A 9,503-nucleotide genomic window follows, 5' to 3' on the forward strand; every position below is an offset into this window, starting at 1 on the left:
TGGTACGGAAATGAGAGGAAAAGGGGATAAGGCTTGTAGGGAAAGAATGCCTTGTAATTTTGTGTTACAATAGTATGGTCCTTCACAAAAACCCACAGTAACTCTAACTGTCCAATTCCTTGTGGTAATTTCTACAAGACTACAAACAGTTTGTATCAGTTGCTTACCTCCTCCACTTCTCTCCCTCGTAAAACTACCCTTTTTTGTTGCTAAAATCAAGGTGAAGCTGATTTCAGATTGTGGATTCCTCTGTATTTATGAAATAAAGCAGTTATATGTCTAGGGCATAGTGATAAGGTCGCACTGCGGGCAGTTGGTTTTGTTTTCCATCTTAATTTCCATGCTGACATGCTTATATTTTTTTTTTCTGGTATCTCTTGATTTCCATGCTGACATTCTTGTATTTGTTTTTTGTTTTCAGGTATCTCATTGATCATGGATCAGATATATCTTGAAAATGTATGGGTAGTTCTTTAATTTCAATTCTATGCCCCCATGTTTGTATTAAATCTGTTGTGTAAGACAATGATTAAATTTTATTTTTTCTGGTGGGTACACTGGAATGTGCTTTGCAGTCTTGTTGAGGGAATTGAGAAGGTATTTAGTGAGAAATTTTAGGAAATTGGTTTCAAGTCTATTTAAGAGAATATAGGAGAATATTTAAAGAGTTTTTGGATAATTAGAATTCAGAAGCAGAGTTAAGGATTTTTATGATGCATTTTGTGTAATCAAATCCTTGGAGGTTGGCATTGTATGATTTGGATTTCAACCTTATGTTACATATGCATTTCAAACGATGGAACCTCATTTATGAAATTCGAAGAAAAAGTTGCACAGCAGAAAATTTCATTTATGCTCATTCTTTAACTTTTACTTAAAGTTTATCAAGAGCAGTTCAACATTAAAATTTAGGATAAATAGTCAGTTTTGTCATTGTGACGTGCTATCAATTCTGTCTTTGCATGTACACAAACTATACCATCGCTTGGGAATGAAAAATAGTACTCTCGTATATGTGGGTTACTTACAGTAATTTAATTAACATGGCTAAGTAAAAGTTGACTTGTTATTTAACTTTTTTTAAGACTCAGGATATAACGTTATGTTATTTTTAATTTAGTTTTCTATTTCAATTTATTGTTATTAATTTCTAATTTAGTGATATGCTATATATAGATTACCAGCAAAAAATTACTATCTCTCTTTTTGCTTACATTTCTTATTTTTCACGTTTTCCATCTCTATCTTGTACAATTTGTAATTGTAATTCATCTTTACTTTCGTTTTCATCATTTGCACGAGCTTCATGGTATAAAATTTAATTATGTAGACTAAAATGCAAGTAATAGAATAAGATTTTAAATTTTATGAGTTGTAAAAGTAGTTTTTAAACTTTTTATACATGTTATATTTGAGTAAAAGATTTGACTTGAAACTTTATTGAATCTTGTTAGCAATGTCTTGCATTTAATCAAGCAAACAAAACATGCTACTATGAGATTTGGTATAGTTCTTTCAAATGTTTTATTTGAACAAAATGCATGATACATTTGTAGAACTAACAAAATCACTTCGCTTTCACATTTTTATTTTATCAAATTAATCAAGACAATACAGCGAAGAAGATCTATCTAGTCAATAAGCCATCATGTTTCCATACTTATACTTTTACTTATTTACGTTCTTAACATGAGCATACGTTTAATTTGAAATATACTTTTATTCTAACATGATATTAAAAAACAGATTTTATAACATGCATTTAATTTTGTGTTTTTAATTTTTAAATGAAGAATTTTGTACGTATTTTTTGAATGCAGCGGCTAAAAACATTTAATTTTAATTTGACATTTAAAAGCATAATTTATAGTTAACATTTTATTTTTATTTTTAGTTTTTTTAACATATTCACAATTTTAAAAATATTTAAATACATTGAATTCGAGTTATGTATTTAAAAAAAAGGTTTGGATGAGACTGTTGAAATTTAGTGTTTTTTTTTTCATTTAAATAAACAATGTCAATTACCACCAAATGCAAAAAAATGTTTAAATATGAAATAATTGTAAATAATTCAAAAATTCTGCATCACTGATTTTTTTTAGTTATTATTGGTTCATATTATTTTTCAATGAAAGTTGGTCAAGTTTTTTAAATTTATATTTACAAAAAAATTTCTTGAACTGTGATTGTTTTAAGTTGACATCAATTAAGGTTATTTTTATGATGTTGATGATTAAGCGATTTTTTTTCTCAACTTTTTGATGAATATATGTTGAAAATTCCGCAGATTATAATAGTAAGAAACAATCCATGATTAAAATTTTTCAAGTTAACATTAGAAAAAAAAATCCTGCCAAACTATTGATAAATAATAAAATATGTGTCAACAATAAAAAATATCATCATATACATCCACATAAAAATAGTCACAATAGATGTCAATAGAAAAAAAAATCTAATTCACATATAAAAAAAAGTCTTATCAATATTGGTGGAAAAAATTCTAACCAATGGAAGAAGAAATAACAATAGTTTATAACAAAATAAAAAAAAATCATTCAAACAATTTAAATCACAAGGTAACTTCTATTAACATCTACAAAACAATCATAGTTGACAAATTAAAAAGTAGTCATATCAACAATGTTTTAGTCTCAATTAAGCTAATAATATCCCAACCAAAATCGAGTCAAAGAAATATATGAAGAGAAAATCATCAATATGCAAATATGAAGAATATTCTTACTTTATAAGGGAAATTTAAAATTATTTAATTTTAAATAATTCAGATATTTTAATGAAATTCTATCCAAACAACATATTTTGTAATAAAAAATTTAATTTTCTATAAAGTTTAATTACATTCTTAAAACTTTTTATCCACACACTATAAAGATATTTCAAAATGTTACTAAACTTAAAAAAAAACAATAACATTTGATCAAACGAAAAATTAACATAGTAAATGAAGTGAAATGGAGAATCTTTTAAGACCAATACAATGGTTTTTCAGTGGATATGGAGACTAATTTTTTTTTGTAGATATTTTGTTTGAGGCTTCAAAAATAATTTGGTGAATGTAAAGTTGAATCGAGTTGAATTGAAGATTTTTTGACAGTATTTTATGGACTTTTGAGAAATAAAAGATTGAAATAGTAATAAAATTTATTTATTTTTTAAATAATTTCAAGGACAAACTGAATATCCATTTATGAAAAACCTTACTAATAAATGAATTAGATGATGGGCAGTGCTTTGTTGTGATTATGGTTAGGAGGAGAGAAATGAATGCTGGGTAGTTTGATTCCTTTTCTAATTCGTGAGTTTGTAAAATGATGCGAGAAAGGAAGGAAAATAAATAAAGTTGTGTAAGATAATGATTTTCCCTTTTTTACTACTCACTACTATTCGCCTCTAGGTTATCCCTATCAAACATATTAGAACTACTTGAAGATATATCGAATACTAGTCGACACTAAGACATTGAAGACTCTTGAAATATATATCGACAATAGAGAAAAAAATGCTAGAGTAAGTGATCAAATTGTAGAGACTCTTTGTCTCTCACCTCTTCAATCCTAACTATCAAATCTCCACAAATCTAACGTCAAAGGTCATAACTTTTTACTTTCCAAAAATGTCCCATTAACTTCGGCATCCTTAATAACTACAAACTCAAGTCTTTTTATCATTATGCTTCTTGAGGCTAGGGGACTACTATACTTATAGGACGACAACAACCAAAGGATCATAACGACACTATAAAGATTTTAACATATAGCATATAAAGCTTAGGGAACTGATGTAGTACATTTTTTCGACTACACCTTAGCCACCTAGAAAGAGATGTACTTGGCCTACATGTATGCAGACTTGGATGATAACATATTTGCAAAGACAACGTCTAGGTGACCAGATCATTAATAGAAGTCAAAGCTAATTAATTAAAGAACATATCTAAAGTATAATTATCACGATGATAAAAGTTAATTAAGGTAATTAAGCTTATGAACTAAGATTCATTCAAGGGATAACCCATAATCATAATATAAAAAACACAATACTCGTGATAAATTAATTACATTTATTATTGAAAGTCAAAGTGTCTTCTACAAACACAATCTCTTTTCATATGAGAGAGCACAATATTTACAAAATTATCGACTTTTTTAAAGTTTAAAGGTAAAAGTATAAGAAAATAAGAGTTTTTAAATATCTTTACAACATATAATGTTATAGCAATACAATTAACTTTTATAGTATTTTAATGTTTTAAAACAATTCAATTCATAATTAAGTATTTTAATCTAATCTAAAGTGACAACATTGATCCAGTGACAACTAACAATAAGCATATATGACCACAACAAAGGTTACATTACTTCTTTTTAAATTTGTGAGAAAAATAATTGATAGTTAACGTGATTAGAGAACCCTGATCCAATATGACAAAAGTATTAATAAATTTTAACTTAGTCTTAAAGGAATAAACACCTAAAATATACTAATTAAAGAGTTTAAAATTTTTGAAAAAATAATAAAAGATTAATTAATGACTTGTCGAAATTTAAATAAAAATGTTAAGAACACATTTTTATAAGCATATTACTAACATAACCCTATAAGACTAACAAAATAAGAATACATTTTTTAATAGTGTATATAACATTACAATACACAATTTTATATTGTTATGTATACAACAATTATGACTTTTCAACATTTGTATATTGTTATCACATATTTTTGACCTAGAATAAGTTGTAAAATTATTTCATAAACTATATGCAATGGTTTTTTTTCTCTACTAATATTATCAATAACTTAGAGTTATTTAATATTATTTAAAAGTCATCAAAATTTCAAAATTCTTATAAGGGACCATAGTGTAATAAAAAGGGAATAAAGGACTATTGGTAATATTTTCTTAAAAAAATTGCAAGACTGGAAACGAAGCGTTTAGATTTAGAAGAACAGAAGATTCAGCTTCGTCGATCTTGTTTCTTCTATCATCATTCGACATCGCGTTAGGGTTTGCAGATTTTCAATTTCCCTTCGATTCGCTACCCTCCACCCTCAGCATCTCGCAATTCCCTCGTTGTTCCGTTTGGGAGACTCATTAAATCGAGAGATATCGGCTCACAACCCCCCCTCACAAGGTAAAATATTCGCCTTGTGCTTCAATTTGATTATGGTCCTCGTGTTACATACTCGATTCCTGTTCGGCAGTTTTACGTAATTTGAATAAAATGTTATTTACGCATCATTTAAATGTCTGCTGATGATATCTGTCTGGAAAACTAATTGAAGTGTGAATTATTATCTTTTTGGTGCTTTTAACCTGCATTGTGCGTTATGATATGTATCTTTATTCAATAATTGTGATCCATTTTCCTCATAACTTATGATCCTGCGTTGAAGTTGAGGCATGATTTTGGTACTTTATAATTTTAATTTCAATGAAATTGAATGATATGGTAAATTTGAATAAGAAATCGAACTTTGTTAGATACATTATGAATATGGGCTTGGACCCATCCCTATGTAATGCTTTTGTATGTATATATGTTCCTCAGTTGTGCTAATTGAAATACAAGAGGATTGTATCACGTAAATGTATACCATTTCTCTCTTCAGACTACAACATAAGAAAGACGAGCATGTAAACAAAAAAAAATGGAGGCTGAGGCGCAAATCTCTCACGATTCAAATACTCAATTTCAGCCAGAGCCTGTTGTCTCAGTTCAAAAAGGGGATCCTGGTGTTTCCTCATCTGTGGCAAATGCTGTTATCCCTCAGCAGCCAGGTCTGTTCTGTGCATCATTCCTATTTTTAATTTACTGAGCAGTTGAGTTTGATACGTGTAGTTATTGAGATGGGAAGCTAAAAGATTAATTTGTTTGGTGTCATATATAGCTACAAAAAAACCAACCAGGCAGTGGGCAGCATGGACTCGACAAGAGGAGGAGAGTTTCTTCACTGCATTGCGACAAGTTGGGAAGGTACGTCATCTTTGGCGTTATTATTTAAACTTTACTAGGCTTGTTTCACATGGTATCATAATGATTGCTGATTGAAATATTATTGTTTATAGAATTTTGAGAAAATCACTTCCCGTGTACAAAGTAAAAACAAAGATCAGGTATCCGTTACAACTCCATGTGGCTTCTTATCCCTTTGCATTTTCCCATTCATTATGTTTAGTTTATTGTGAACAATATTGTTTTAATTTTCTCACTCTTCTCTATGTGGGGGTTTACTTGCAGGTCAGGCATTATTACTATCAGCTTGTGAGGCGGATGAACAAACTTCTTGGTCCAGGACTATGTTTGGATGCCAAAAACTCTAAAGATACTAATGCTGCAATGCTTCGCTGGTAATAATTTACTTGGAGTGGTTGTTCGTTAAATGGCTTTATATACATGTATGTGCACGTGTGTGTAAGACTAGAATATTTGTCCACCAAGAAGTTATTTCTATTAAATATTTCAAGGGCTTATGATGGAGAATGGTGAAGAACTGGAGTTCAGTTGATTTTATTGTATATATATAGGAAAATAATGGAAAGAACAGGTTGATAATGGGAGCGGAACATGCCCTGGTACTGAAATGTGTCAAGCCTAGACCATAAGGGTAAACACTTTTGGTAGTAGGAAAATATTAAGGGGTGAAATTCTTCACTAACGTGCTTAAAATTACACAACTTCCCTGCTTAAAGACCCTTTTTAATTTGAGATTAGACTGGACTGTTTAATAACTTGGTGAATGATAGTTGATTTTGAGACTGAAATTGTCTGGATCCATTATCTAGTTTTTTACCCTCCTCATAGTGTCTCCTGTAAATATACAAAATTTAAATGATGAGAGATTATTACATTTTTGCGTACCCTTTGTTTTCTTGTGTTCAACTCTTCTCAAGTGACTGAAAGGTATATTAGGAATGTAACCACTAAGACATCCTGTGCTTTGGAAATATGGGAATGTTAAAAAAGTAAATACCTTGAAAGATAACTAGTTGGATTTCTGATTTGAGTTTTACTTTTATATACTAAGTGAAAAGAGTTTTACAGCTCCAATGATGTATTGTCACATCACTTAATACTTGTTAGCTGCATGAGATGTCAAACTTGTTAAATGTTATGGAAGTCTATAAAAATTTGGAATTAACCATAGAAATCAATGAGACTAAGCTTCATGCAAGAGGTATCCCTCTGCTTAATGATAAAATTGTAGAGGCATGTTGGAAAAAGAAATAACGAGGGGAATTAGAGGGCTTTCCACTTTCCCTTTCCTGTTGTTTTCATCCCTTTTTTCTCTCCTAACCTCCTAGCCACCTAACCAATTCCTTATCTTTCCTGTTGTTTTCATCCTTTTTTCCTCTTGGTTCTCTTGCCAACATGTAGTCAGCTGGCTATATTTTGAATCCTCTTGTCAACTTACAATCCCCTCACTGATTCTGTTAGAACGAGTCAATTGCTCCATTGACAGTGCATGCTATAGTTTTATCATATTATTGTAATATCCTGAATAAGAGTAGGGGATATACTACTATTTTTGTGAGAGTTTTCAGCGTTAAATCTTCTCACTTTTACCTGTGACGCAGGTGGTCTTTATTGGAAAAGTATAGCTGCAAAGCCTCAAAGCTTCACCTGAAGCCCCGGAGATTTAAAATATTTTTAGAAGCCTTGGTTAGTGAAAGCTATTTATATTTTTCAGGGAAGTTCTGATTTTTAATATCTTCTGTATGTTCTGGAGCTGATATATATTTTTTGTCTCAAAGGAGCATCAACTATTGAAGGACCGAAAGAAGAATGTAAGGAAGCGACCCCTGCAGGGGGGAATTGTCTTCCTCCTGTGCCTACCACAGTCTCAAATCAGGGTAGAGCATCAGGAAACGAGGCCCGTGCAGTTAAACTGGTTCTTGTTGATAGTCAAAATATTTTAAAATTGGGACCTTCAAAATCATCAATGAAGCGCAATATAAACGTGGGTGTTAGCCGGAGTAACACTAAGGGAGATTCAAATACCATGAAATCGACAAGGCAACGAAAGAAATCTGGTGATTATTTTTCGGTTCCCTTCAAGATATTTTTTACCTGTTTTCTGTTTTGAATTAGTTTTCCTTCATGACTATTGGATAGTTTATATTTAAAGTCATAAATCATAATTTTACTTCCTTTACAATAAAAAAAATGTTCTCTGTCTCTCTCGGGTATGATTTCAACTGCTGCATATCGAAAATGGGAGAAGGCTGCAATTGCAGGCGTTTCTTTAGTTGCAGATGCTGCGGAGCATTTGGAGCGAGCTGCAACTGTTAGAGAGATTGAACAAGACCAGGAGAATCCAGGTAGCTATCACACTTTTTTTAATCTTATCCTTGCTTCATCAAGGGCTTCCTCAGATCTTCTGTAACTTCACTCTGATTTTAATTCCAGGAGAAAAGTGTTCTGATCCAACTGATTATGTCCTGCCATCTTTACCCTCATGTCCGCAAAATCAATTTGTTGATAACAATGTGAATAGTATGAAACTTAAGCTCCAGTTATTCCCAATCGATGAACCCACTCGAAGAGCATTGGAAGTGGTGAGTATAAAGAAAACCAATGTCCATCTTACTGTAGCAATGTGACAGAGCTTTTGGAAACTATTATATATATATATGTTTCTTTTCCTTTTAGGATAAGCATAATCCTCACCTGGAGCTTACACTTAGTACTCGAAAGAAGATATCCTCAATTTTGGAACATCTAAACCGTAAATGGGGTCATTCTAGCATAGCAGTTGGAGAATTAATGCTTTTTCCTTATGGTGTTCAAAGGGAAAATTTGTTTAATTATCAGAGATGGTCCCAGGAATCTACTCTGAGTGCAGCTGATATTTATGCAATGATTGGAAGTCCACCCATATTTCGTTTAAGGTACCTCTTTTATCTTGCCCTCTTGCTTTATTGTCATATTTGAAGTTCATAAGTAGAGACATGTGAGACAGATGATTTGATTGCAATGTTAGCAATATAATTGATAGATAAAAGAAAATGTGAAAATCCATTTGTTATACAAATGAGCTAAATGTTTTGAGGAATCTTTACTTACAATAAATGCTATAAATGGAAAGCCAACTGAGTTACTTCACCTTCTTTATTCAAGACAGTTTTTTTTAAGTATTTATTGAGTGTTTTTAGTCGTGGGATTTTGAGAACATTCATGACAAAAGAAAACAGCATGGAAGGTTCGTGGATCTATTTTATTAAAATGCATGGGATTGACTAAAAATAGGATATTTAGAATATAATTTGAATATATTCAATTCCTAGCTTTTGATTCGTTGGTTGTAATATATAGACAAAATTGTGATCAAATTTTTCACGTGCAAAACTTGACATACTTATAAAAGTGTAAATGTGACTAATGTTTCTAGAAAAAATAAGTCATTTCCTCTTTCTTCACTTTGAGAAACCCATAGCCTATACTTTAGTCAGCTTATGCAACAAAACACAGACT

The 9,503-nt window shown here is 30.8% G+C and overlaps 1 pseudogene across 1 annotated transcript; it reads left to right on the forward strand.

Annotated features, from left to right (window-relative positions):
* The first annotated feature begins 5,673 nt into the window (after positions 1-5,673).
* Positions 5,674-9,148, forward strand: LOC148191634 (TSL-kinase interacting protein 1-like; annotated as a pseudogene). The gene is made up of 9 exons (XR_015782727.1): positions 5,674-5,809; positions 5,920-6,005; positions 6,098-6,145; positions 6,270-6,379; positions 7,607-7,691; positions 7,784-8,058; positions 8,212-8,350; positions 8,439-8,587; positions 8,682-9,148. The product of XR_015782727.1 is annotated as a TSL-kinase interacting protein 1-like (transcript).
* Positions 9,149-9,503: the final 355 nt, after the last annotated feature.

This window comes from Vigna umbellata, chromosome 10 (genome assembly GCF_029865625.1).
Source record: "Vigna umbellata cultivar VRB3 chromosome 10, Vumbellata_1.0, whole genome shotgun sequence".
NCBI lineage: Eukaryota > Viridiplantae > Streptophyta > Magnoliopsida > Fabales > Fabaceae > Vigna > Vigna umbellata.